The sequence below is a fragment of the Meriones unguiculatus genome (genome assembly GCF_030254825.1).
Source record: "Meriones unguiculatus strain TT.TT164.6M chromosome 13 unlocalized genomic scaffold, Bangor_MerUng_6.1 Chr13_unordered_Scaffold_41, whole genome shotgun sequence".
Lineage (NCBI taxonomy): Eukaryota > Metazoa > Chordata > Mammalia > Rodentia > Muridae > Meriones > Meriones unguiculatus.
Window position 1 is genome coordinate 3,757,928 of NW_026843650.1, and position 6,045 is coordinate 3,763,972.

Genomic DNA, 6,045 nt, shown 5'->3' on the forward strand with positions numbered 1-6,045 from the left:
TTGAACTCCGAAGATTCTATTACATTCTACTCTATAAGCTAAACATGAGAGCAGATAGAGTCTCAAGCATCAGTTTCACAGGTTCCTCAAGTGATTTTTCAGAAGAAATTTCATGGTTTAGCATGACAATAGAAGTTAATGTTTTCATATCTTATTTTGTTACATGAGGGAAAATAAAGCCTCTTACTGTAGGGAACTACCATAGATAACTGATTTGTAACTAATAGTTGTTTAGATACACAGATCTCAGCAACAGGGTGTGACTAACTAATCGGGTGGTTTAGTCTGTTATGAGAAAAAGGCTTTGGAGCAAAGGCAAGCAGAGTGAGTAATAGGCATTATGGAGGATGAAGTTACTAAAACTCTACAGCAGAATACTACGGAGGGTATATTCTTCATTGTAATAAATTAAACTTCATTCTTAGAGAATTAGAAGTCATGGATAATGGACAATGGAAATGGAAATAAGATTTTAAAATACCTCAGATCAAAGAACCACTTTTTTACCACACCTTGCTGGTTTGGCTAGAAGCTGCTTTTTAATATTTCAGTCAGAGAAAAAAAAAGTGGTCAATTTTAGTTTTCCTCAATAGCAGCATTGTAGCCAGTCCCTAATTCTAGGGAAGAAATACTAGATCCCTTCCCCTAATTCTTTTTTTTAATATGTTCTTTTATTACAATTTATCTACTTTGAATCTCAGCTGTAGCCCCTCCATCATCCCATTCCAATCTCACCCTCCCTCCCTCTTGTCCTCCCATGTCCCTCCTTCCCATCAGTCTGACCTTAGCCTATCAGGTCTCATCAGGACTGGCTGAATTGTCTTCCTCTGTGGCCTGGTAAAGCTGTTACCTACCACTCAATGGGATGTGATCAAAGAGCCTGCCACTGAATTTATGTCAGAGACAGTCCCTCCTCCTCTTATGAGGCAGACCCACATGGGATACATCTGTGCAGGAGTTCTAAGTTATATCCATGAATGGTCCTTGAATGGTCTGAAAAGACCACTGGGTCCAACTATTTTGGTTCTGCTGCTCTCTTTGCAGAGCTCCTGTCCCTCCAGGTCTTCTTACCTACCCCTTTTTACATAAGATTCCCTGCACTCTCCTCAAAGTTTGGCTATGAGTCTCAGCATCTGCTTTGATACCCTGATGATTAGAAACATTAAGAGATCATTTGTAGTAGGATCCTGTCCTTTACCCTGTTTTCAACATCTTCCCATATCTATCCAGTTTGCCTTTATGAATGAGGATTGATCATCTTACCCATGGTCCTCCTTCTTGCTTGACTTCTTTAGGTGTACCGATTTTAGTAAGTTTATCCTATATTATACGTCTAATATCCACTTATAAGTAAGTATAAAACACATGTGTCTTTCTTCTTCTGTGATAGCTTAGGATAATCTTTTCTAGTTTCCAACAATTGCCTGAAAATTTCATCATTTCTTTGTTTTTAATTGCTGCATAGTATTCCATTGCGTAAATGTAACACAATATATGTATCCATTCCTATGTTGGGGGACTGGACACACTAAATCTCTTAGAAGAAATAATGAGAAGAACTTTGATCTCATTGGCACTAGAGACAACTTCCTGAACAGAACACCAACAGCACAGGCTCTAAGATCAACACTGGGACCTCATGAAAAGGAAAAGCTTCTGTAAAACAGAGGACACTGTCGTCAGAATAAAAGGACAGCCTACAGACTTGGAAAGGATCTTCACCAACCCTCTATCTGACAGAGGGCTAATATCCAGAATATATAAAGAATTTAAGAAGTTAAATAGCCAGAAATCAAGTAATACAATTTAAAAATGCGATACAGAGCTAAATGGAGAGTTCTCTGTAGAGGGATATCAAATGGCAGAGAAACACTTAAAGAGATGCTCAACATCCTTAGCCATCAGAGAGATGCAAATCAAAACGACCCGGTGATTTCACCTTACACCCATCAGAATGGCTAAGATCCAAAACTCAAGTGACAACACATGCTGGAGAGGTTGTGGGGAAAGGAGAACACTCCTCCATTGATGGTGGGAATGTAAACTTGTACAACCACTTTGGAAATCAATCTCAGACAAATAGAAATAGCACTTCCTCCAGATCCAGCTATACCACTCCTAGGAATATATCCAAAAGATGCTCAAGTACACAACAAGCACTTTTATTAACCATGTTTTTAGCAGGTTTATTCGTAATAGCCAGAATCTGGAAACAACCCAGATGTCCATCAGTGGAGGAATGATTACAGAAATTGTGGTACTTTTACACAATGGAATACTACTCAGCAATTAAAAACAAGGAAATCATAAAATTTGTAGGCAAATGGTAGGACTAGAAAAGATCATTCTGAGTGAGGTATCACAGGAGCAGAAAGACACACATGATATATACTCACTTAAAGTGGGTACTAGTCTTATAAGATAGGATAAACATACTAAAATCTGTATACCTAAAGATAAAAAAGAAAGAGGACCCAGGGTAAGATGATCAATCCTCACTTAGAAAGATAAATGGTATGGATATAGGAAGTAGGAAAAAACAAGTAACAGGACAGGAGACTACCACAGAGGGCTTTGGAAAGACTCTACCTAGCAGTGTATCAAAGCAGCTGCTGAGACTCATAACCAAACCTTTTGCAGAGTGCAGGGAATCACATGAAAGAAGGGGGAGTAAGTATGACCTGAAGAAGACAGGAGCTTCACAAAGACCAAAGATATCAAGGCACAGGGGTCTTTTATGAGACTGTTTCTCCAACCAAGGCCCTTGTATGGATATAAGCTAGAAGCAGGTGTAGCCCATGGTAGCTCAATATCCAAGTGGGTAAGCAAGTAAGGGGGACAAGGACTATTTCTGACATGAACTCAATGGCTGGCTCTTTGACCTTCCCCCACTGCCAAGGGAGTACCAGGCTTGCTTGGCCACAGAGGAGGACATGGCAGCCAGTCTGGAAGATACCTGATAAGCTAGGGTCAGATGGTCGGGGAGGAGGCCTTCCCCTATCAGTGGACTGAGAAAGGGGCAGGGAGAAGATGAGGGAGGGAGGGTGGAATTGGGAGGGAATGAGGAAGGGGGCTACAGCTGGGATACAAAGTAAATAATCTGTGATTAATATTTAAAAATAAAAAATAAATGTACAAAAATAAAAATAATTAAAAAATAAAGGGAAGGGGATGGAAGGGAACGGGTATGGAATGAAAGGAAAGGAAATAACAAGGAAAAGAAAAAGAAAGGAAAAAGATAGAAAACGAAAAAGAATAGGAAAGTAAACAAAAAGTGGAGGTACAGGAAGGGACATGAGAAGGGATGGAGTGGGAATGTAAGGGAAGAGAAGGGAAAGGAAAAGATAGGAAATGTAAGGTAAAGAAAGGAAAAAGGAAAGGAAAGAAAAGAAAAAAGAAAGGAAAGTTAAGGAAAGGGAACGGAAGAGAAGGAAAGGAAATAATAGGAAAGGAAAAGACAAGGGGAGGGAAGGGATGGGAACAGAAGGAAAAATGTATGGAAGGAAAGAAAAGGAAAGAAAGAATTGAAGGAAAAAGGGAAGGAAATGAAACAGTAAAAAAAAGGTAAAGAAATGAAATAAAGAGAAAAGGGAATGGAAGGGAAGAAAAGGAAAGGTTAGGAAAGACAACAGAAAGAGAATGGAAAAGGAAGGAAAAGAGAAAATAAAGGAGAGGGAATGGAAGGAAAAAAGAAAAGAAAAGAAAAAAGGAAACAAGGGGAAAAGTAAATTTATGGAAAGGAAAGAAAAAGAAATAGAAAGGAAAAAGGAACTAAAAGGAAAAATGGGAAATGGAAAGGATGGGAAAGAAAGAGAAAGTAAGTGAAAGGGAAGAGAATGAAAGGAAAGAAAGAGAAAGGAAGGGAAGGGAAAGAAAATTGAAGGAAAGAAAAACAAAACAAAATAAAATAAAGGATAGTGAAGGGAAGGAAAGGAAAGGGAAGGGAAAGTAAACCAAAATAAAGGAAAGGAAAATGGAAATGAAATAAAAGGAAATGGGAAAAAAAAAGAATGGAAAGGGAATTAAAGGGAAGGAAAGTGATGGGAGGGGAAAGGAAAGAAAAAGGAAAGGAACATAAAGGAAAGGAACAGGAAAGAGAAGGGAATGGATGGGAAAGGGTAAGGAAGGTAAGGAAAGGTAAGAAAAAAGGAAAGGAATTAAATAGGAAAGCAAAGTAAAGGTAAAGAAATGAAAAGAAAAAAAGAGTTTTAGAAGGAGGGAAGGGAAGGAAACAGAAGAGAAACAGAATGAAAGAAAAGAAAGGGAAAGAAAATGGAAGGCAAGAAAAGGTGAAAAAAAGGAAGGAAAGAAAAGGAAATGGAAGGCAAGGAAAGGTGAAAGGAAAGGGAAGGAAAGAGATGAGAAGGAAAGGAAAGGATGAAAAAGGAAAGGAAAGTATGGGAAAGGAAAGAGAAGGGGTGGAAAAGAAAAGGGTGACAAAGAAAAGGAAATGAAAGGAAAAGGGAAGGGAAGAGAAGGGAAGGAAAGCAAAAAGAATGAGAAAGGAAAGAAAAAGAAAGGGAAAGGAAAATTTCTTGGGACAGAAAAGGAAGGGAAGGGAATGGACGGGAAGAAGTATGGTAGGAAAGGAAAGGATACAAAAGGATAGGAAAAGAAATGAAAGGAAAAGGAAAAGGATGGCTATGGAAGGGAAGGGAAGGAAAGGACAGAGAAGAGAAGGGAAAGGAAAGGTAGGGAAGAAAAAGGGAGGGAAGGGAAGAGAAGAAAAAAGGTAAGAATAAGAAAGGAATGGAAAGGAAAGGAATGGAATGGAAAAGGGAAGGAATTGAGTGGAAATGCAAAGGAAAGGGAAGGGATAAAAAGGGAAAGGAAAGACAAAGGAAAGGGAAGGAAATGAAAATGGAAAGAAAAGAGAAAGGATAAAGGTAAAAAGAAAGGAAAGGAAACAAAAAAAAAACAGGAAAAGAAAGGAAAGGAAAAAGGAAACGAATGGAAAGGACTGTAAAGGAAAAAGGAAAGGATAGGAAATAAAAAAGTAAAGAAATGGAAAGGAAAGAAAAAGGAAAGGGATGGGTAGGGACAGAAAGGAAAGGGAAGGAAAACTGAAATGAAAGGAAAGGAAAAGAAAGGGAAGGGAATGGAAGGAAAGGAAAGGGAAGGAAAGGAAGAGAAGGGAAGAGAAGGAAAAAGGTAAGGCAAACCAAGGTGGTGGAGCCCAGCATGCACAATATCAGAGGGGCCTCTCAGAGGATCTGAAACTCGGGAATTTGTGAGTGGATGGATAGTTGAACCCAGAATATCGATATTGAGGTTTCCTCGGAGAAAGGGGACAAACCCCGAGCTGAGACCATTAGGATTCAGGTCGACCACAGACTTCACCGCTGACTTCTCCTGGAGACTGACTTCCCAGGCACTTCCCTTTTAACAGGCCTCTCTACTCAATGGTGGAGTCAGCAGTGAAGGCAGTGGAGGCGGTCTGCAGTGTACACAGCTCCTAGCGCAGACCCCCTTGCTTGAGATTTGAGACAGATAATACTCACTCCCCCAGCACTTCTCCTCGACAAGCCTCCCTTCTCCCTCCTTGGAGAAGGCAGAGGCTGCAGAGGCAACCTACAGTGCCCAACACAGAGCGCAGTGCCAGATCCACAGTGCCCAGAGCTCCTAGCACAGAGCACAGTGCTGATGGCTCCACCAGGCCAACCAGGTCCTTGGCTCCGCACGGCCTTCCAGAAATCTCCAGCAGCCTCCTAGTTCTGCAGCAGTGGTTGGACTGCCAGTGGTCCGCAACACCAGCCCCCAAGTTCTGCAGCAACATAGGGATTCTTGGGACAGCATTATCAACATTGAAGGCCGTGCTCTGTGGGTCTATCAATGATGTCGAGGCAAGCAACTCATGGAGCCCAGACAGATCTGAATACCAGAATGACAGTATGACAGAACTGTAGACCACTGAGGTATTCAGGAAATTGACGTAGGCACATTGTGCCCTCAAACAGTGTGTGCATTCCAGGCTCCATGGTCAGGAAAATATTTAAAGATAATTGTAGAAAAAAAATTTCCAACTCAAAGAAATAGATGACCATA